This window comes from Sinocyclocheilus grahami, unplaced genomic scaffold (genome assembly GCF_001515645.1).
Source record: "Sinocyclocheilus grahami isolate Dianchi unplaced genomic scaffold, SAMN03320097.WGS_v1.1 scaffold41.1, whole genome shotgun sequence".
Taxonomy (NCBI): domain Eukaryota; kingdom Metazoa; phylum Chordata; class Actinopteri; order Cypriniformes; family Cyprinidae; genus Sinocyclocheilus; species Sinocyclocheilus grahami.
The window spans coordinates 616167-639784 of record NW_015505220.1 but is presented as its reverse complement, the minus strand read 5'-3'; positions in this window follow the sequence as shown (position 1 = coordinate 639784).

Below are 23618 nucleotides of genomic sequence, written 5' to 3'. Positions count from 1 at the left end.
TATATATATATATATATATATATATTGTTGTTGATGTAGCTTATGCTCACCAAAGCTGCATTTATTTGTACAGAAATACAGTAAAAACTATAATTTTGTGAAATATTATTACAATTTTAAATAACTGTCTTCGATTTGAATATATGTTCAAATGTAATTTATTCCTGTGATGCAAAGCTGAATTTTCAGCATCATTACTCCAGTCCTCAGTGTCACATGATACTTCAGAAATCATTTGAATATACTAATCTGATGCTCAAGAAATATTTTTTTCCCCAAGCATTCTTTGACGAATAGAAAGGTCAAAATAACAACATTTATTTGAAATAAAACTTTTGATCAATTTAATGAATCCTTGCTGCATAAAAGTATTTCTTTAAATATTTATATATCCAGAATTGAATTTCTTTGTATTAAAATATTAAATAAAAATACTGCTCAACTCTGACATGAACGCAAAATAATTCCAGTTACTGTGAATATTCCCCACTCCCAGCACTGTCCATTAAGTACGGTTTGGTGGTTTAATCATGGCTGGTATCATTCTGTTCATGTATGCCATGCAAAGTGTGTCTGACGGGGAGCATTAGGTGTCTATGCAGGTGTCTTCTGAATAGACAGCAAATTCACACCTCGCTGGAGAGCAAATGAGGCCCACCTTCATCGAATCACCGCTAGCATAAGCACCTGAAGCAACGTTTTTTTCCCAATGCTCTGTCGTTCCAGATCACAGTTTCCTGTCATCTTGTGGCGAGAGAGTCTGCAGAAGCAACAATGGAGGGTTTCTGTACTTCTGCGGCGTTAAAGATGCCCCGTCGCCACAGGAAGTCGAGCGTAGCTGGCGGCTGAAATAAATGATGCTGCGGCTTACCTGTCGGGAAGAGTGATTCGGCGCGTCGGACTGTTGCATTCGGCGTGGTGACAGGCAGGCCCATCATGCTCTAGTAATGGGGTCAAACAGGAAGACGGGGATTTGATGCCCGGTGAGGCCACAGGGCTGCGCCCTCGTTGAGCGGCCCGATGGAGTCAGCCTGACCTGTTTATTACCGTGTTTTTCTGCTTCGCTGCAAACCAGTAATGATCGTCACACTGTTTGATTGACAGCAGCTCTCTCCCCTCGCTCGCTCGCTGGATCCAACTTGAAAGTGGTTGATGGTGGACGAATTGTGCCTGTTGACCCATCGCCGTGCCCCGCCAAGGGTTCAATTTACCTCCCGTGACAGGCAAATGATAAGTTGTGGCCCCACGCGTTCAGCACCCTACCTCGCGCTCAGGAAAGCACGCTGCCGTCTGAGCCAGAGCCGATTCCATGGCTTTTAATTAGCCTGGCAGTTTTACTTCACTGAACAAGTTCAAAAAGCTAATGATGTTTACATACATGATCTACAAGTCTAAACAACATGCCTGTTTTCAATTAAGGGCCTTGAACATCCATATTTACACCTTGAGAAAACAGAGCGAAAATCAAGAGCATAAATATTGGACTCTTATTCTGGAGCAGTTTTCAGTTTAGTGCTGTAATGTATATTAGGGTCAAAACATCTGAGAACACACTGAAAATGTGGGATTTTTTTCTAATTAAACTTGGAAATTTTGAATTAATTTTGAAGGAAAAAAAAGGAAAATGTACTTAAGCATATATTTCGACCTAATATTATATAAATATATATTTTAAAATATAAATATATAGATTTATTTGTCCTGAAGCAAACAATGGTGTTGCAAATTCCTTTTATACATTTACAAATATTAATTATATATTTAAGTATATATATATATATATATATATATATATATATATATATATAGGTCTTAGGTATTTGGACCCCATTCTTTAAACATTTTTATTATTATAATGTTATAATGTTAAATGTTATTTTACATGATATACATTTATAAGATTAGAATTAGATTTTTTATGTATCATTAGCAAAACTTTAGCAGCTATTTATATAAACCATATTTTCACTATTGTTTGAGGTCGGTAAGATTTTTTTTTTTATATTAACCGTCACTATTGGTTAGTTGCTTCCAAATGCAGCCTTGCTGAATACAAGTATTCATTTTTTTCCAAATAAAAATAATAATCGTACTAACCCCAGACCTCTAGTACGTATTCTAAAAACTAAATATTTACATTTTTAACAACCATTTTGCATTTGTGCTGCCATAAATAATGAAAGGGCTCTTTTATGCTAGTAACAGTTTGCGTTTGACTTGACATAACTTTTTATTTCACAATACTACAGAATGGCTGTTGCATAAGATTTTTCAGTGCTATAATATATCAGTGAATCACATATCAAAGAACACAGCAGCAGTCTTGTATTTGGCAAGAATTATGGTAAACCATAATGGTTTAAGGGGTAATTCACCACGAACTGCACAGAAGTCTAACGCATTACATTTCCAGATGGACGTCTAATAGTGTATTTAGTTTTTTTTTCCTTTCCCAGGGAAGTTGATGGGACTTTGGCCATAACTCAGACTGCATAGTCATTAGGAAAGAAATCCAACAACCCTGTGAGTGTGTGTCGCCCTGAGAGTTTGGGTTCCAGGCTTCACATTGTTCTCAGCGAGCACTTTATTATTAAGGTTACCTTGTGCTTTCCTGCAAATGAGATTGACAAATATGGGTCAGGCAGCTTTATTCATTCAGGAAGAGTGAAAAGCTTTTGCAGTACGAAAGGTTCTTAACAGTAATGGCCACAGATGCTCCTGAACAAAACCTCAATGAATCAAGCAGCTGGTCAAGAAGTTATTAAATGAAAGAGTCTGCTATGTAAACGTGACTTTAAAACCTTAATGATTTACATAAACCATGTCAAGTTATTTTCCATATGTAGAAATGAGGTGAAATGAAGTGCTCTGTTCTAAATTCCTACACATAGAAACTCAGTTTAAAATAAAATATAATTCAAAATAAAATAAAATAAAACAATGATGTTAAATATACAGTTGCATGCATTAAAATAATAAATTAAAATAAAATAAAAAGTGAAATGTCCAGTTTCATAAGAAATAAAATAAAAAATCAATAAAACAAAACAATGAAGTTACATATACAGTTGCGTACATTAAAATAATAAGCTAAAATAAAGAGTGAAATATCCAGTTGCATAAGAAATAAAAAATATATAAAATAAAATAATATACAGTTTCATAAATGAAAATAATAAAATTAAAGTGCAATAAAATAATGACGTGAAATATTCAAATGCGTGCATTGCATATGTCAAGATTGAAAAAACGCATCTAATTCAATGTGGTTTCTGTCTTTTGGAGCTCACTCTGTATCTATGCGAATCGTATAGAGTTATGGTTATAAATGGCTCTTTGGAAAATGACACGGCTGGGAAAAACTACCAGATCCAAAGGAAGATCACAGCGTTCTCTCTTTCGTAGATCAAAAAAGATGTCCAACATGCAGAGTTACTTTTTCTTAAAAGAAATGCCTTGGGCAAGTTTTTCTTTAAGGATCCAAAACAGACAGATGTTTCAGAATAAAATGGCCTCAGTAGCAGCTTTGCATCACCAAGTTCAGACATTCCACAAAAACACGCAACCACCTGCGCAATCTTACACCTTCTTTTCAAATATGAGAGCGGGTGATTAGCAGCTGTCTGACAGGAAGGACTCCGCCAGATCTCTGTGGCTGCGAGCGGATGGTGGTGATAGCTGTGGCGCTGGATGTGTGCTAACTTGCAGAGGCACAGATGCTTGGGCCTTAAATAGCATTATATGCTAATTAATCCGTCCAGTGGCTCTCACTGTCAGTCACACTGCTGGCACAGCGAGCCTTCGTTAGCGGCGTGCCAAACTGATGTGGTGTTCTTTTGAGTTTTCAGTTTTTCTAATATTGTATTTAGGTCTCAGTGTGAACTACATTTTATTGTGTATTGTAAATTAAAGTGAGTACAACAAGGTAGGTTATGGAATTGGATGAGTGAATCACCTTGAAGGGGGTTACTTTGCAATAATAACTAGCTGAGTGAACATCATTTTGCTTATTGCTGCTATCTTGCTTACTACTTACCAAATAAATGAATATGTGGACATTGAATATATGGAAATTTTGATTTGGGTTTAATCTGTTTTATTTTGTGTGGTGAAAAAAAGAAGCATACAGCAAAAGATAATTTTTACTTTTTTTGTTTTGTTTTGTTTTGTTTTGTTTTGGGTGGTTGCTATGCAGTTGCTTAAGTGCTCAAAGTGATTATTAGTATGTTGCTAAGTTCGTTAGAGTGTTGTTATGCCGTTTTTGAAGTGTTCTGAATGCTTGGGATATCACTGTATGGTTGCTAGGATTCTGCTATGTGGGTTAAGGTGTTATGTGTGGTTTCCAAGGTGTTGCTATGCAGTTGCCAAAGGGTTCTGAATTTTAAGACGTTGCTATGTTGTTGATAGGCTGTTGCTAAGTGGGGCAGGGTGTTCTGGGTGGTTGCCAGGTTGTTGCTATGCAATTGTTAAAGTTTTATGAATGTTTAGAACACTGCTGTGTGGTTACTAGGGTGTGGCTAAGTGGATTAGGGTGTTCTGAGTGGTTGCCAGGGTGTTGCAATGTAGTTGCTAAAATAAATTAATGTTTGGGATGTTATTGTGTGGTTACTAGGGTGTTGCTAAGTGAGTTATGTTGTTCTGGGTGGTTGCCAGTGTGTTGCTATGCGGTCTCTAAAGTGTTCTGAATGTTTAGGATGTTGCTGTGTTGTTACTACAGTGTTGCTAAGTGGGTTAGGGTGTTGTGGGTGGTTGTCATGGTGTTGCTCTGTGGTTGCTAAATTGTTCTGAATATTTTGGACATTGCTGTGTGGTTACTAGGGTGTTGCTAAGTGGGTTAGGGTGTTCTGGGTGGTTGCTAGGGTGTTGCTATGCAATTACTAAAGTATTGTGAATGTTTAGGACATTGCTGTATGGTTACTAGGGTGTTGCTAAGTGGGTTAGGGTTTTCTGGGTGGTTGCTAGGGTGTTGCTAGGCAGTTACTAAAGTATTATGAATGTTTAGGACATTGCTCTATGGTTATTAGGGTGTTGCTATGTTGGGTTATGTTGTTCTGGGTGGTTGCCAGGGTGTTGCTGTGCAGTTGTTAAAGTATTCTGAATATTTAGCACGTTGGTTGCAGGGGTGTTGCTAAGTGTGTTAGGGTGTTCTGGGTAGTTCCTTACTGGCTAAAGTCAAAATAATCACAATATAATACTTTTAAATGAATATTGAATAAATGCAAAAATGTATCCTTTATCTGTTTGTTTATTTGTTCTTTATTTACTATGTTTAAAAATATTTCAATAATAAACATTAAATTACAAATGTCTTTGATGGTGGATAATATCTAGAAAGCACATGCTCACCCTGCCGCAAGCACTCTCAGAAGCTGCCAAAGGAGAGTTTAGCTCCTCCGTTCGAAGGTAATGTAGAAAAGGAAGTCAGCAAATCCTGCTCTCTGTGTTTGACTGTTCCCTAATACCTACACAATAACCCCGTGGGGTATACTCGGGCACAAAATTGTTTTGCTTGTAATAAAGCAAAGCGTTCCCCGAGGCCTCCTCATCGCACAAACGCCTGTCTGCCACCCCCCGGGAAAAACTCCCAATCATCAGGGGTCTCAAACACGACAGCCAATCACAGTCACCGTATTTTTACACCCCGCCTCTTGTTTTCATACCGTGTGGGGTCAAGAGAAAACAGCTGAGAGATCTTTTGAATTGTTTTTTTCAGTCTAACTCGAGTTGGTTTAGATCAGTTTTTCAGTAATACAATGGAAAATAAGGTGCATATGATGCAAAAACGTTACATTTTTATTATTATAAATACATATTGCTGCTCAAAGCTTGGTTTTTCATAGCTAATGTTGTCTCAGATGTTTCTCCTAAAAGTTCTTAGTGCATAAGAGTATAGAGCTTTGAATGAAGCTAGTAATCAAACAGCATAGCGTAAGAAATATTTGACTTCATATTCACTCAAAAATATATTTTTTGTATGCTGTTCATGTACCTTGAAACAATTTTTGCTCAGAAATGATTAGTAAATTTCCTAAATAATTACAAAGAATCTGCTATTAACAGTGAATTAAACATGAAATTTTGAAGTACAATGACTCAAATAATATATATATATATATATATATTTTTTTTTTACATGTACTTTTAGTCATTTAGCAGACGCTTATAAAGCGACTTATAAATGAGGACAATGGAAACAATCAAAATCTGAAAAAGAACAGAGCAAGCTAATGTTAGAGGCCTTTTTTGCTTTATTTAATTGTATAATAAATAAAAAGAAAAGAGATAGAATGCAAAAAAAATAGAGAAGCTAGTGTTAGTGTTTTTTAAGAAAACAAGCAGTTAGTAAATGAGTGCAAGTCTAAACGTTTTTTTTAAAGAATAGAATGAGAATAGAGAGTGCTAGAGTTAGAGGGTTAAATATATATATATAATCATGTTTTACAGTGCACTTTATTTAAACAATTCATTTTGGATTTTTTGTGATGTTAAAAACAATCCATGATTTTTATCTTCTTTGGGAAAACTCTTTGCAGAGTCTGTCATTAGCATCACATTCAGTGCATTCTCATGAAATTGCACCATAATATGAACTGTACTGTAATAGACAGTATAACCATAAACCTCCCAGTGTTGACACCAAGTCAAAGAACTTTGCTATGTCTCTGTATCCGTCTTCTCTCAGCTATAGCACTAAATACCTCTCTTCCTTTCCTCTTTAATTCTCTCTCTCTCTCCTTTCAGGTTTAGCTGCTGGACTATATCGCCACTTCATCACCCTATCTGACAGATGAGAATGCAGAGTTATTAATAATTTTGTGTGTGTGCTACAGATGTTCCACAAATGAACAGGACTGCGTTGAGTTCTCATGACACCGGGGCGCCTCAGGTGCTGAGCGCAGACCCAGATCTGTCTCCCTCCCCCTCCAGCGCTGTCTCACCCCTCTGGAAATGAATGAAACAGGAAGAGCTGAGGTGAGGACAGAAAAACAGACACACCCACACATCCTCAACTCCTGAATGATTGAGAAAAAGATGGATTGGGAGTGAGAGCAGAATAGAGTTGTGTGGTTGACCACATCCTTCCTCTCTGTCCTTTCAGGTTTTCAAAATCTTCCTAACATTCATTCTTTAAATACGCCTGTGTATTTGCATTTATGCATCTTGCAGAAACTTTTATCCAAATCAACTGTATTTGAGGTAAAAGTTTGGCATTCTTTGCATTTCCTGGGAATCGAACCCATGACCTTGGTTGACATTGCTTGCAGTTATAGATTTTTTTTTATAGACATATAGACATTTCCAAAAGCAAATAATGGTGTTGCAAAATAATACTGTTAAAGACTTTGCTTATTATAAATAAATAAATAAAATCTAAATCAATGGGGAACTTTAATCTTAATCTTATGAAATAATAAATAATAAAATGTATATATACGTCTAATATATTTGTAAAGTTTTATGAAGCAAATAATGGTGTCACAAAATAATAGTTACAGATTGTGGTTAAAAAAAGTGCAAGTCAATGGGGAATTTTCACTTAAATTATAATTTTATTGAAGTGAAATAAAAAATAACATTAAAATAAATGCATATATTTGAATTTTTTATAACAAAAAAGTTTATATATGAAAATATCTTTAAAAATCATATCAAAGTTTATATGAAGCAACTAAGGGTGTTACTAGATAATAATGTTATTATTAATTAATTAATTAATTAATTAATTGATTAATATTATTATTAATAATAATGAATAATAAATATTAAACATTTTGGTTAAAAAATTTAAATAGGGAACTTTAAATGTAATCTTAATTTATGTAAAGTGAAATAATCTGAAAGTTTATGAATATCTTAAATATATCTTATATTAAAAAATCTCTCATCTCTCATTATTACACAGAACTTAATTTCTGAACTTATTTGTTTTGCTTTCTTTGTATGTATGGATTACTTGGATTGTTACCGACATCTGGTGAAAATGTCATGTCAACAGCACTTTTAGAAATATATTTACTGAGAAAAATGGTGATGTGTTCAATACTTATTTTACCCGCTGTATATATACTACAAGAAGCATAAAATACCCCCAAAACTAGTTTAGTTAAAAAGATATTTCATTATAGTGGAAATTACATTTAAACAGGAACTTATAAACTGTTGTCAAACACACTCTCGAATAATAAATGAAAAGAAAACATTTATCCCAAAGAGTAGTGAAAGGGCATGGTGAAAGGTGAGAGGGATGGAGAAACAGAGAGCCGGAGAGAAAGTGCTAACTAGTCAGAGTAAGAAAAGCATTGAAAGACATAAAATATGACTTTTCCATGAGGGGTGTGTGTATGTGTGGGAATACGGGCCCAGCTGTGGCACACATGACTGAAGAGACTCTTATCCCAGGCCTCATGTTTCACAATGACCTCCACTTCCGTTCTACCCCTCGCTGCCCCGCTCAGTCCTGCACCAAGCTGTAGCTGCTGTAAAAAAAAAGCCTTTCTGAGAGCAGCAGACCCATGAAGAGGTGCTGGTGTGTCAAACATCTGTTTTATCCATTACTGTGAGACTGCAGCCCTGCAGAGTACAGAAGACACAGAGAAGCATCCATAAATCTTTGGCCTCTGGTGGAAACATATTTTCCACACACTCCTCCTCCCTCGTTCTCTCGCTAACACTCTGCCTTCATCCCACATCCCTCCATACTTGAGTCTAAAGGGCCGTTCACACATGCAGCGATCTGCAGCAGCAAAACAACCAAAGGCCATTGATTTTTAACAGGAGTTGGTGATTTTTAGTGACATAAGTGATAGTGATGGTTTATGACGTGTTCAGAAATGCAACAAAGTTGAGAAACTGTATGCAAATAAGCAACATTGTATAAATATTTTATCAAAGTAATGTTTTGAAGTTTATTGCAAAATCATAAAATATTATATACAGTATATTAAAAATAGAGAAATATGTGTAGAAGTAATTGAGAGATTAAATTGCGTAATTCTGAATGCTTTTTTTTGTTTACATTCACTCTGACTTTTAGTAAAGTATATGCACTATATCAACTTTTAACAAAATAGCGAGTGAGATAAGTATATGTACTACCATTTTTTTTTTAAATAAATTAATATTTTTATTCAGCAAGGATACATTAAATGTATTAAATGTGACCGTAAAACCATTTGAGAGTGAAAATGGCTGATAACAGGAATAACAGGAATAAGTTGCTTTTTAAAATATATTCAAATAGAATATTTCCGTTGTAATAATAGCTCACCATATTACAGTTTTTACTGTATTTTGGATCAAATATTTGCAGGCTTTAAAAAAAATTGTAAAGATATTATCAAAATATGACTAATGGAATACAGTTTATATCACGATTCTGTACCTAAACATTTTTGCAAAATAAGACCAGATAAGAAAAAAAAAACATGAACGTGTCAATTTTGATTTCAAATTGTTAAGGACAGGTGTTTAGAAGTTCAGTGAGATGAAATGTTGTCTTATGTGGGTAATTTCTTTTATTTTATCATCTCTATCTTCAGACAGTCTCCTGGGCCTTATCGCCAGTTTGATAGAATAAATGATGCATTTTTATGGATGCTCTGTCTCTCTCTAATTTGATGGTATTGTAAGATGGTTGAAGACATCAGGCTGAAATCCATGTTTGCATTGATATAAAGCTCTTAATTGTTTCTAGAGCATCAAATGAGTTTTCTGGCATTCTCTTTTATCTGTCAGTGTTGACAGTAATATATTGAAGGCATAGGGATATGAAAGACAGGCCAAATAAAGGACACAACGTCCAAGGTTTGTTAAATATTTCATAATACCTAGATAATTCATTTACAAAAAGACATTAATTTTCCTCCTGTATAATGGCGCGCTCATCTAAAATGGAGAGCGTGAGCTCAAACTTTTGAAAAATTCAAATATTTGCATCAATTTTTAAAAGGGGTTTATATCTAATGAATTTAGATTTAATTTGGCATGGCATAAAATCCATTTGTACCGTTTTTAATTAAGAATGCAGTCCATGCAATTAGAATTATGGGTAGAGCCTTCATCAGCTGGTCCTGGGAGAACCGCAGTCGAAAAAATTATGTTAATGCTTTACGCTGAAAACACTTCGAATGGAGGGCAGCTTTTTTCTCATCTCTTGCAGACAATGAGGTGCAGCCCGACAGCTTCCTTCTAAGCCTCTTTCCGAACGCTAAGTTTCAAGCGTGTTTATTCTTTTGTTTACAACAAGCCGGCATGTGGAACATATGTCTGGCGTGTGTATGGACCCGGGTTTGCGTGTGACGTTAATGTGTCTTTAAATGTTGTTTTACAAAATGCAGTGACACTGAGGCTGAGTGCTGTGTTATTTATAAAGGGCTGAGCAGCTCTTCAAGGCCTTGGCTCTCTTCATCTTGGAGGAGGAATAATGAATCTTTAAGCCCAGAAAGAGAGAAAGTACTGCAGTTTGCACCATGCTGTGAGAGCCATTATTACACATGATTCTAAACAGTGCAGTCCATTTTAACTATAATGGCATCCAATGCTCTCCATTGATTTTGTATTGCGGGGAAGCTGACTTCTTGTCATTTCTGACTTATAACAAAAAACAGAACAATGTCTAAAAGCTGCTATGTGACAAGGTGTACAGTACACATGCTAAAAAAAACAGAACTATGTTTTTATAAGTTGTCGATCCAAAAAGCGAGCGTTTAAGGACAAAAGTAGAGCACAATGTATCATATTACTCTGAGAACGATGCCCACTGAAGGGAAACGAAATCGGCGACAGGAATTATTTTAACCATGTCAAAGGATTATTTCACCATCCTATGTGAACCTGAGAGGAGGAGATATATTGAGAAACTAAATTGTATTGGTCTATGTCAGTGCCCCTTTTCCTTACCTTCCTTTTGTTTGAGAAATGATCCAACTGAATGGCCCAACGTGAAATACCCTGACATCTACAACTATTTCTGTCCTTAAACGCTCTTTTTGGGGGGGTCGATAGCCTATAAAAACTTTTTTTAGCTTGTTTGCTGTACAGTAGCCCTTGTCACACAGCAGCTTTTAGGCATTGTTCTGTTTTTTTTGTTTTTTTTTAACAGCTTTCCGCAAGTCAAAGTCAATGGAGAGCGTTGGATTGCACCCCCCACCCCCACCCCGATGTGGAAGTGGCCTAAATGTGCTCTGTCTCTATAGCTATGTTTTCTGAAAGTCTGCACCTTATCTGGTAGCGACTTTCTGCATGTTTCATCGATTCCTCACTAGGTGGCGAGAAGTAACCATGTTTACATGATAGCCTATAAAAACTTTTTTTTTAGCTTGTTTGCTGTACAGTAGCCCTTGTCACACAGCAGCTTTTAGGCATTGTTCTGTTTTTTTTGTTTTTTTTTAACAGCTTTCCGCAAGTCAAAGTCAATGGAGAGCGTTGGATTGCACCCCCCACCCCCACCCCGATGTGGAAGTGGCCTAAATGTGCTCTGTCTCTATAGCTATGTTTTCTGAAAGTCTGCACCTTATCTGGTAGCGACTTTCTGCATGTTTCATCGATTCCTCACTAGGTGGCGAGAAGTAACCATGTTTATGCGTGAGTCAGTGAACCATTCATTCAACCCGGTTGAATTTCATTCCTATCCAGGTACGAAACAAGTTGAGCGAGTCATTGAATCATTCACTCAAATGATTCATTTGTTCAAACTGATTCATATAGGAGCCGTTAAACACTACAGCGTGATCCTTGAAGGTTGAGTCTAATTATTTTTATTTGTGGAGCAAAAATGGAATGAGTAACTGGTAATATCGCGTCAGAAATGCACTCTTAAAAATAAAGGTGCTTCAAAAGGTTCTTCAAGCGATGCCATAGAAGAACCATTTTGTTTCCACAAAGAACCATTCAGTCAAAGGTTCTTTAAAGAACCATCTCTTTCTTACCTTTTTATAAGCTGAAGAACCTTATTTCGCCACAAAGAACATTTTGTGAAACAGAAAGGTTCTTCAGATGTTAAAAGGTTCTTTATGGAACCATTTAGACAAAAAGGTTCTTCTATGGCATCGTGACGCACCTTTATTTTTAAGAGTGTGTAAGTTAATCAACTTGAACTTCTTGTTAATTAAAGTGTTGCATAAAACAATATCACAGAATTGTGCTGTTGTTTTGAATATAGGATACTTGGAAGGACACGACAGCACTCATTGCTTTCTTAACTGGTGAAAATGACCACATTTTACCTCTCAGCCTTACCTTCTTTCACAGTTTGATGCTAATAAATTTTTACAGATACTTTAAAAAGACCTTGCATATATAAACCTTCAGCGTAACTGACTGCTTTGAGTGTTTCATCTGTTGTAACGAAACGCTATTTATGAAGGCACATGAACCGACGGTGGACTTTAGACCTCCAAACAAACTTTGACATCAAGCACAAGTTCAATTTGCCTTCATGCATGCTGATACAAACTGCAAAGGAATCAATTTGAATGCTTTCAGCACATTCATAGTACTTCAAAGCAAGACAAGAGAGGAAATAATGCAATTAGTGACTGAATTATGAAACCATTCGACCTGCAGCCTATATAAAATATAAAACTGTGCACTTGTATGTAAGGAGTTGTTTCTATCTGATCTGATATTTAAGATTACTTTTGATGTCATAAGTCAATAAGGTGTAATGCAAGCGGCAACCTTCCGGTCTCTCTCTTGAAGCCAACACGGAAGTGACTTAAACTGCGATTCATCGACTGGCCGCTAGAGGCTGGCTCCAAAAGGGAGTCAGTCCCATAAACTCCCCATGTTAAAATGCCCAACTTTACAGCAGAAAAAAAAACGTTTACAGCCTGGTACAAAAAGTGTTTTTTGGTCTATATAGCTAATTTTGCCCCTCCTGACAACTGTGAAGGGGTGCATTTTTTTATTAACTCATCCGTTTAAATTATATTACGCCTTAAAGTTCTGCACAATTAAGGGCGTGGCCTTTTGAGTGACAGGTGGATTGCCGCTGCTGTCACGCGCTAGGTGGGTGTGGTATCAGCAACCAGCTCCACCCACGTTTTGCCTTTTTGCCCATTATCGATTATCTGGGAGTGACGCGCCAGTGTTAATTTTGACAGCAAATTTTTATTTAGTTTTTAAATGCCATTTAGTTTTAGTCATAGTTTAGTCATCTGAATTGTTTTTAGTTTAGTAAATCTACAGTAAATTTGGTCGTCTAAAATTTAATGGGTTTATTTACAGTGCATTTAGTAAGCATTTCTCTAAATTTTCCAAACTCATTATATAGGTTTGATATTAAGGTTTTATCATGATAGACACCGATTTAACTGCGGTGACACACAACATGCCTTTATGTTAAAATTAAATAAAACCACTTATCATAAAGAACAAGAACATGGTCTTCTTTTTAATGAAATACCAATGGTTATATAGGCTAAATATGCATTCTTTATAGCAACTTTACCATATTCTTCATTCTTTCAAGCAGACATATTTATTTATTTAAATAAATTTAGATTAAACTTTAGGGCTACTAAAGTTTTTCAGTCAAGAGCAGTGCGTGATTTTCTGTCTTTATTTTGTTGCTTGATTAACATCAATGACTCAATAGCAACTAAATTAGGCTGCTATCACTTTAAAACCGAATGCACAGCTGCAATGGATGCAATGTACTGATACACGTTCTCCCTACTGTTTACATTCACTTAATACGTAATCAACTGTGTTTACATGAATACTCGTCAAAACGGACAATTCAACATCATTTTGTGTGTAATTCTCCGTTCCTGCGACGCCAAAGAGTTTTCGCGTGCTGTGAGAGGCGCTTTCTGTGTGTGTGTATGCTTCAGTGTCTGCGCTCAGAAAACCGGACCGAATTGAGTTCTCTCTTGCGTCGTCAGATTTATCCATATGTCTGCTCTTCTCTTACTCCCACATATTGACATTTTTGAACGTTTTATGAGACGTGCAGCAAGTGTATGTTAGCTTATGCATTCCTTCTGAATGAATCTCTTCCCAAATTGTCCCTCCCTATTTGAATGACAAAAACTGACGCAAATCTATTGACATTTTCATCAACGAATAAAAACGAGATGAAAATGTCAATAGATTTACGTCATCGTTTTTGTCATTCAAAAATAGTTTTAGTTCGTTATCGTCTCATTGTCATCGGTGAAAAAAATGTCATTGACGGAAATTACGATGAAAATTATTCGTCAACGAAATTAACACAGTGACGCGCAGCCAGGATGGCAACGGCAGTCTCTGCACTCTTTGAGCTTCAGAAATTCTCTTCAGAAATCTACGGGTGACGTCACGGACACTACGTCCATGTTTTTTTTACAGTCTATGGTGTAATGCCTTCTGAGGGTTTAAGTGACATCTTTTGTTTTTAGTTGTATTTTTATAGACTTATTTCTATAGCCCTTTGCTTGGTGTTAAATCTGATAAATATTGACTCATTGATACAGATTTTATGCTTAAAGGTTCATGTTTATCATTAACTTTGTATATCTTCCTGGTTGCCACCATGTTCGTGGGACATCATACTCCTAAATCATGGTGAAATTAGACTTCCTAGTTTCCAAGTGAAAAGTCTCACTGGCTTTTTATTGCACTTCCAAGTAGGAAGTTGGAAATGCTGTCTTTCTAAGTCCAAATCTTGCATTGTGGCTCAGAAAATGTGACTCTTTTGATCGAAACAGAACTACACCTGGATGAAGTTCCTTTACCATCATGTGAAAGTCATCTCTACAGTAGAGTGGCCCAATCCTCGCAGCATGACAACAGCCCATTTTCCCTTCATTTCTCTGTTGCGCTGTAGGTGGCTTCCAACTTTTGAGTCATGGCTTTAATGGGAATGGCATCTGGCTGGATCTCCGCTCCCTCCCGGACGCCCACACCGAACCGACGTGCAGGAACACTCTTCCTATTTCCATTAAAGTTCATTTAACCTCTACACACACATACGGTGAGTTTAAAAACCACAGTCTTCACTCCCTTAAACACACACTGATGTTTCTCAGAAGTGGAGAGCTGCGCGGTGTGTTTGGGGGCTTGAGCGAATATACAGGTTTGCTCTGGGAAACATGGTTTTCATTGGCAGCACTTGAGAAATAAATAAGCAGAAACCCAAAAGAGTCCAGTGAATATGCATTAAAAAGTAATGTGAGTGCCCTCTTGTGCATTCTGTGGGGAAATTAGCTCCAGGGTTTAATATGAAGTCAGAGTACTAGAGTATTGCCATTATCAAGACATTCTCAACACTCACTCTGTCATTTCCTACGAGACTAATTTGTCTCTTTAAAATGAGTCGCATAAAAGTGTACATTGTGCAGGTTGGATTATTAAATGGATGCAGAGAGAATGACTTGTCTGATTGTTAGATTTTCTTATGAAGCGCTTTGCAGTAATATACCAAGATGTTACGTCAACTTAAACACGTCTGGAAAAATTATACTCACACAGGAAATATTAGTCAGCTATTAAACTTCAGTGGTGATGCATTATGTAATATTTTTAATGCTAAAATATGTTCTCTTATAATTTAACAGCAACAGCTATGATCTATTTGTAACTATTTCCCACAAAAGTTTAAAAGAGTGGTGTGTTCAATATTTGCCCCTGCATAGCAACAGTAGTTATGATGTATTGCATATGCATGCACCGAAACAATCTGTTTATTATTTGGGATTGATTGATCAATCAGACTGAAAAGCCTTAGTATAAACTCCTCAATTTGACCGAGCTTGATCAGAATTAAATTTCGACTGGATTGAAAGGAGTGGTGTAGACCTGAAATAATACAATCAACAGGAAAAAAATAAGCATTTAAACCCTTAAATTTGACTGTTTTCTCAACCAGGTTCTAAAATACCTTGCTTTACATCTTACGGATGTGTGTGTGCTTATTTACATTTCATGTCATACAAAATGTCTTATGAAATTTACTAAACATATTCCAAAAAGCAACATTAAGTCAAAAAAATTGCACTTTGGGGTTCATATATGCAGAGTTTTCAGAATCTTGACTCATTGGTACAGTTTATGCTGAAAAGTGATTTTTTTTTTCATTCATTTTCTATATCTTCCTGGTTGCCACCATGTTCGCGTGATGTCATTCTCCTGCATCATGGTGATATCAGAGTTCCTAGTTTCCATGTTGGAAGTCTCACTGGCTTTTTATTGCACTTCCAAGTATTAAGTTGGAAATGCCACCTTTCCCAGCTCAAATGTTGCATTATGGCTCAGAAAATGTGACTCTTTTGATTGAAACAGAACTACACCTAGATGTCATGCTGTGAAAGTCATCTCAAATGGCAAAAAGGATTATTGATACTTGCAACATTTATATATGCAGAACTTTCAAAATCTGAAATGTGATTGGATTATTTCGGGCTGATGCAAGTTTAGTGCATGTGAACGTATAGTACTTATGACTCAACCAATCGTGTGAGTTTGAGGCAGTACTATCTGTTTATTTGACCAGTGTCAGATATAGGAGCAAGAAAACAATTCTGCTAATCGACAGCATTCAGTGTTCACATTTTAAAAATCGGCAACATTTAACAGACGCAGCCTATAAACAAATTGCATGAAAAATACCCTTACTTGATTTGGCAACTATAGGTAACCAGAAGTTAGTGGCTGATTTGTAGCATTCCTAACTGGATTGATAGCCAAAGTGCATAATTCTGATCTCTCTGAATAAATCAGTCTCTCTGGTTCTATATGATAAATGTCAACAAAGGATTACAGATTCAAAGCCCGTCTGGGTGAAGGAGACTTTAGAAGCAACGCTTTCCCCAAGACAGTGCTAATACTCCACAGATAAATGTAAAAGATTTACTGTGCATGAGCATCTAACACAATTTCTCAGTTTTTCTCATTTGGATCCGATTGACACGTTCCTTTTACGCTAATGAAATACGTTCAGTTTCTCTTACTGTATGAACTGACCTCACGCAAAGAAAAGATATCATTTGTTTGAGTAACAGAGTGCTTGGATGTGTACGTATGTGTGTGGCTGTTTCAGAATAATTGTTGTGGCATTGCACTGTGGGAGAAGGGCTACATATTGATTGTGGATTGTACAAATAGTTCATTTTATCAGGCCCGACTGTCCCCATTCTTCTACATGCTAAATAATGAATAAGCCCATCCGTCAATGTTTCAAGGTATTTATTGCGGTTTCGCTTTAGTTTATATAAACCAGCGGAGGCTTTAGTTTAAAACCGCTGGGAAAATTGCTGCGAGTATCCCATGAAGCTCTGGCAGGGTGTCCAATGAATAGCCCTGTTCATCATTTTTGTCTGAATTCTTTGATTTAATTCACTCAGTATTTATATTCGTATGTGATATGTAAGCCAGCAGAGGCCTGCAAAATACATTTAGTCTTGAGTAACAGTTAAAAGTGTTTCCAGGTGAAAAAACACTTGGATGTAATGGTACAAAATGAAACGGGTCCAGCATTGTAGAGGACGCATGCAATAATAAGCATACAAGTGCTTATATTATATTTACAATAAATTATTAATGCATAAATATATTGCATACTTTTTTATGAACCAGGTTTTTACTATTTGGCAGAATGACTATTCATTCTGATCATTCATTTTTATAAAAGTAGCAGTGATTTGAACACTCCTTACCTATGGCAAAAATCACTGTAAATTCAAACTCTATTGCTTTATTGTAATATATTGTATGTTTTATTGTGGATTTCATATTATACTACAATTATATTGTGCAATTCCCCCAGCCTTGTCACATGGCAATACATTGTCCTATTTAGTTCTATTAAAATGTTTTAATTAGGCGAAATAATGTCAAGTTTGGTCAGTTTATGATCAAGTTTTGGTCAGTCATGTGGTTTATCTGAATTCAGTATTAGGGAAATTGTTCCAATGACTACCAATGCACTACAGTCCATCATGAGATTCATTATTTATTTGAACATCTCCAATGCTTAATGTACCTGAAAAATATAGTCTTGGATCACTGTTTGAGCACTAAATAATTTCGCTGATCAATATTTCTGGTAATATGACATAGAATAACGTGCGGTCAAGGGCTTGAATATTTCATCAGATACAGTTGGAGAAAATTTTCAATAGATGTTTTAAAAGTAATCTCCATGCACTTATGAGTAAAAATGCTTTTACTCCACATAGCCCATTAACGCAAGTGAATTATGGATTTTTTCCCCTAGATTCTGAACATTAGGCTGTGAGTGTAACCAAGTAGAAATGATATTACATATATTATACAGTAGTACACAGAGAATTAATGGATGTGTGTCCCACCATCACTACAGGATGAAATGGCCAGGGCTTTCCCAAGGGATCCTGAGCAAACTGAGGGTTTTCTCTATTCCTTTGAACTTGGGTTAGAATTTAAAGGAAGAGTTAACAAAAAAAAATATGTCATTATTTACTCACCCTCACAAAAAAGTATAAGGGTTTGAGAATAAATATTGCCAAACTTTTCTTTAAAGGGGTCATATGATGCTTTTTTAAAGATCATTATTTGGTTAACACACAGTGTCTCCCTGACATGCTGCTTAAACACTAACTGCAGTTACTGAAACCACGCGAGGTAGATATGTGGGGGGCATGTTGGAACGAGCCGTTTTAGGGGGGCGTGGCAGAGTCTTAACTTTGATTAAGAATATCTCTTTGGTTTTGAGACTTTAGTCTTTCCAACTTCAGGGATCTTATCTATGCACAATCAGCTTGTAACACTCCAAAGAGAAAGGAAAACTTGAAATCGCATCATGTGACCCCTTTAAGGAAAGCACATGCAGTTCTTTCAAAGTACACCGATGTAGACCAACTCTAAACGTACCTGATCATGTGGGGACTTGATTATTAACCCCTCTGAGTTTCAGAATGCCAGTATTATTTCTGCTTCAATGGAAGTCCAGTGGGCTGAGATCCGGACAGGATTACACTCTTATAAATTTGGTCTTGATCTCATGACACTGGTTAGGAGTTTTAAATTTTGCATATGGAAAAGATTTAGGCTTTACTTTTAGTCAGTCTCTTGTGGCTGTGTTCAAATAACTTCCAAATCTTGACTCATCAGATTTTCAACCAGCACCTTAAACGCTTCAGCAGGCAGGACCTTGTCAATTCATTACAAAAATTCTAAATTATTACTATGCACTTTTAGTAGAAAAGCAAAACCTGAAATGACAAATAACTCGAATCCAACTGAATAGTCAATTTTGCAATGTTTAAATTTGATATGCAGATGTTTCAATGCAATTGCACATTAAATGGCTCAGAGGGAGAACAATATAAAACCCTTTAAAACAAACACAATTACTTCCAGGCCTGAACTCACAAATCTCAGGAATCCCAAAGCGATACTTTCCCCTATAATGTTTTTGTTAGAGATATATGAACTTGAGTAGTTTTTAGCCGACTTTTATACATTTCCTAAAGAAAAAGAAGCTTCTTGGGCTGTTGTGATTTCATCACAGTTTATTATACGCAATAAACAACGGTGTTTGGTACCAATTATGTCTAGTGTGGTGCAACGCATCAATGCACCATGAAGGAACGTGAACGCAAATTATATTTCAAAGTATACAAAGCTTATACAAAGCTATCATACGTCTTTGGATGATTCTAAATTTAGCAAACGAGTCATGTAGACCAACACAACAATATCCTGGCAATTCGTAACTATTTTACGTTTTGGCAAATTGGTGGCTAATTCATATTAATTTGTACTTTTTCGAACAATGTGCTAATCCCCCAGTGATGGTTATGCTTGGACTTCGTACAAATTCATTGCCACCTAATAAAATTGTTACATTTTCTTGTAAGATCGGGTTGTTTCTACTTTGGTGGGGCTTGTTTTTGATGTGGTGACTATGAACACTCCTTGTACTGAAAAAGATTCTTCAAAATTTCTCTGTTTACTCTATTAATGGCCTTTAATTGAGAAGCAAAGTTGAGTGAAATGTCCTTTCTCTTTCTTTGTGCCACCCAACGAGTAATGGCAGAGAATGAAGACTGATTGCCGTCAGTCATTCTGAAGGCGGCTTCAATCATCAAACTGACAGCGCTGCAAGAGGTGTGAGCCTGAGAAAGAGCTAAATAGAGAGAGGAAGTGTGTTTGGGATGGAAATACACACACTGGAGTATCTGTCCTCCCTGGGGAGTCTTCTCATATAATCTTAGAATTAATTCTATTTGGAATACTTAAAATAAGTAAGGTGAGGCTATGCGGTGGAGGTAACCGCTTTTTTCCTAATGAACACATACCTTGCCTTTCTCAGCGTGTCCTTGGACTGTCATCTCCAACCTTTTGAGTCTGTATCTGATTATCCAGGCAGCAATTAATCATAATTAAGCAAGTCGGAGTCTTGGAGCAGTGGAGGCGAGGTGGCAGAGAATCTGGCATACCTCCTGATCAGCTTCCCATTTTGGCAAGCCAGTACTTCGCTTGGTTCCATGATAAAGCTGGTGGTGGGGGGCAGAAAGGGACATATGTGTGTGCGTGCGGGGGGGATTTGGACAGGCCCGTGGCTAACTCTTGTCCTCCTCACCTCCCTTTCGGTCCCTCTGGACCGCTCTGAAGCGTTGGCTATGTTGAGTTCCTGAGTGCTCGAATTCTCTTTGTCTTCCAAGAGGAAGCGCCATAACAAATGACTCTTAGACCTGCAGGGGTGTATGGATTTGGACAGAATGTACAATCCTTTCCCCCATTTTTTCCCCCAAGTATGTCTATGAACAGATTTTTGGGACAAAGTCATACATAGAATCACCAAGCAATCCTCTAGAAATCACAATTACAAAGTAGAAGCTAATTACTAATGTTCATAATTGGGGTTAGGGATTTGAACAATAAGTAAGTATCAAACGTTGACATGCAAACTTTGAGTGCTATGGACATAAATGATATCCACAATTGGCTGGTTTATTGAGGAGAGGTGTGACATTACTTTTCTGTGTGTTTCTAACTGTCAATGTGCCAAACTATTTCTTAAGATTTGCACTGAAGGAGGGATCCAAGCCAAATCTAGCAACCGGAATATCATAGACACTTGAGAGGGACTCGTTTGAGTAAGAAACCACATAACAACATGCTAAAATCATTCAGAATAATTTAATACATAAAAATGCCCTGGCAACCAACATTTTGGCAGCAAGCTTCGCATACTGACCCTGCACATTTTGTACAAAAAAAATGAAATTAATATTTATTTTGAGATTAAATTTGCATATGATGTATGAAATTTGTAAAACAGTGTTGTCATTGTTAACTAAAACTATTAAAAACTATTTTTGGTAGTTAAAATCAAGCTAAAATAAAATGTAGATATCATGAAAAAAAAAAAAACTTAAAATAATTTTAGTACTAAAATGTCCAAAACATACATGCATACAAACATACATAAAGGCTTTATATACATTTTAATATAGAATTATAAAATAATGACAAAAGCACATAACAAAATTACTTAAACTAAAATTAAAAAGAAAAGAGAAAAAGAAAATATTATTTAAAATATTAATAAATACTATAATAGTATATAAATAATACTAAAATAACAATTGTATTGTAATGCAAATGACTGTGAATTATCTGACTGAAACTAAATTCCCAAAATGCAAAATTAAAATATTATCCTCAATCTGGGGAATTAAATCATTTCCCTGTGTATCTCATCACTCGTCCACTGTCTTGTGGCTTTTTTTTTGTGATTTCCAGATGGTTTGTATTTTGCTGGTCAAAAGGTTTGGTATCTGAGGCCTGAACTCATCGCCCTCCAATGTATTTTTCTTTTTTTCTTTTTTGCATGCAGTATATTATTAGAAAGAGCTTTCATTGCATCAGTAGGTTGCTGTTCTGTGCATGTGATGGAAGCAGAACGGAGATTAATTCAGGGGTCAGCCATATCCGAAGCCCTGCCGGGTAGAGGCTGAAGTCTTGCCAGGCCCTGACAGAGGTCAGTTTTGGTCAGTTCTCGCTCTCTTTTTCGCCCCTGCCTTCAGCAATGAATTTCGTCACGCCTTTCCAATTGCAATGTTTTCAGAAAATTCCCATCCATTCTCTTGACCAGGGTGTGAATTATGGGGGGTTTAGGGGGTCTGACCTCCCTAATTAAAGCTTGAACCTTCCCAAAGCAGACAAAACAAAGAATTTTGGGCTTTTTTAAAGTACATATATTTTCAAAAATAATTTATGGTGGTTTTTTTTTTCCTTTCAGGTGCTTGAACTGCTACAAACTGCCGCTGTTTGATAAGAGCTGCTTATAAGAATTGCCTTTCAGAACAATATGAGGGTGAGTAAATATTTTAGCTTTCAAATGGGTTTTCAAATGTTTCTTTAAGCACAAACGATAGATTAAAAGTTAGTGTGTGTATTTAAAAAAATAAAATAAATCTAGGAAGGAAAATCAAAAATTTTTTGAGGAGTTACCAGTAGGCCTTTCCTTGTACAGTTTTTGGATGGAAAATTAACAAAACATATTATTAATTTATACATTTACATAACACAAATATAAAACTTGAAAATTGACTTTTCAAAAAATTGAATTTTTATGCAGTTGTTAACGTGTTCTGAATATTTATCACATTTCTCTGTGGTTGCTAGAGTGTTGCTAAGTGGGTTAGGGGGTTCTAGAAGGTGTCCAGGGTGTTGCTATGTGGGTCCTTAAGTGTTCTGAATGTATAATATGTTGCTATGTGGTTACTAGGGTGTTTCTAAGTGGGTCAAGGTGTTCTAGGTGGTTGTTATGGTGTTGCTATGTGGGTCCTTAAGTGTTCTGAATGTATAATATGTTGCTATGTGGTTACTAGGGTGTTTCTAAGTGGGTCAAGGTGTTCTAGGTGGTTGTTATGGTGTTGCTATGTGGGTCCTTAAGTGTTCTGAATGTTTAATATGTTGCTATGTGGTTACTAGGGTGTTTCTAAGTGGGTTAAGGTGTTCTGAGTTGTTGTCAGGGTGTTGCTATGTGGGTCCTTAAGTGTTCTCACTGCAAAAAAATGCTTTTCTTACTTAGTTTTTTTGTCTTGTTTTCAGAAAAATCATGTCAATAATTTGTACTTGTCTAGAAAATCCTTCTTGATTTAAGAATCTGTTGATATTTTGGATGGAAACAATACAAAAAAACTAAGTAAGAATTTTTTTTTTTTGCAGTGCTGAATGTTTAATATGTTGCTATGTGGTTACTAGGGTGTTTCTAAGTGGGTTAAGGTGTTCTGAGTGGTTGTCAGGGTGTTGTTATGTGGGTCCTTAAGTGTTCTCACTGCAAAACAATACTTTTCTTAGTTTTTTGTTGTCTTGTTTTCAGAAAAAAACATGTCAATAATTTGTACTTGTCTAGAAAATCCTTCTTGATTTAAGAGTTTTTAGATATTTTGGATGGAAACAAGACAAAAAAACTAAGTAAGAATTTTTTTTTTTTGCAGTGCTGAATGTTTAATATGTTGCTATGTGGTTACTAGGGTGTTTCTAAGTGGGTTAAGGTGTTCTGGGTGGTTGTCATGGTGTTGCTATGTGGGTTCTTAAGTGTTCTGAATGTTTAATAGGTTGCTATGTGGTTACTAGGGTGTTTCTAAGTGGGTTAAGGTGTTATGGGTGGTTGCCAGGGTGTACTATGTGGGTCCTTAAGT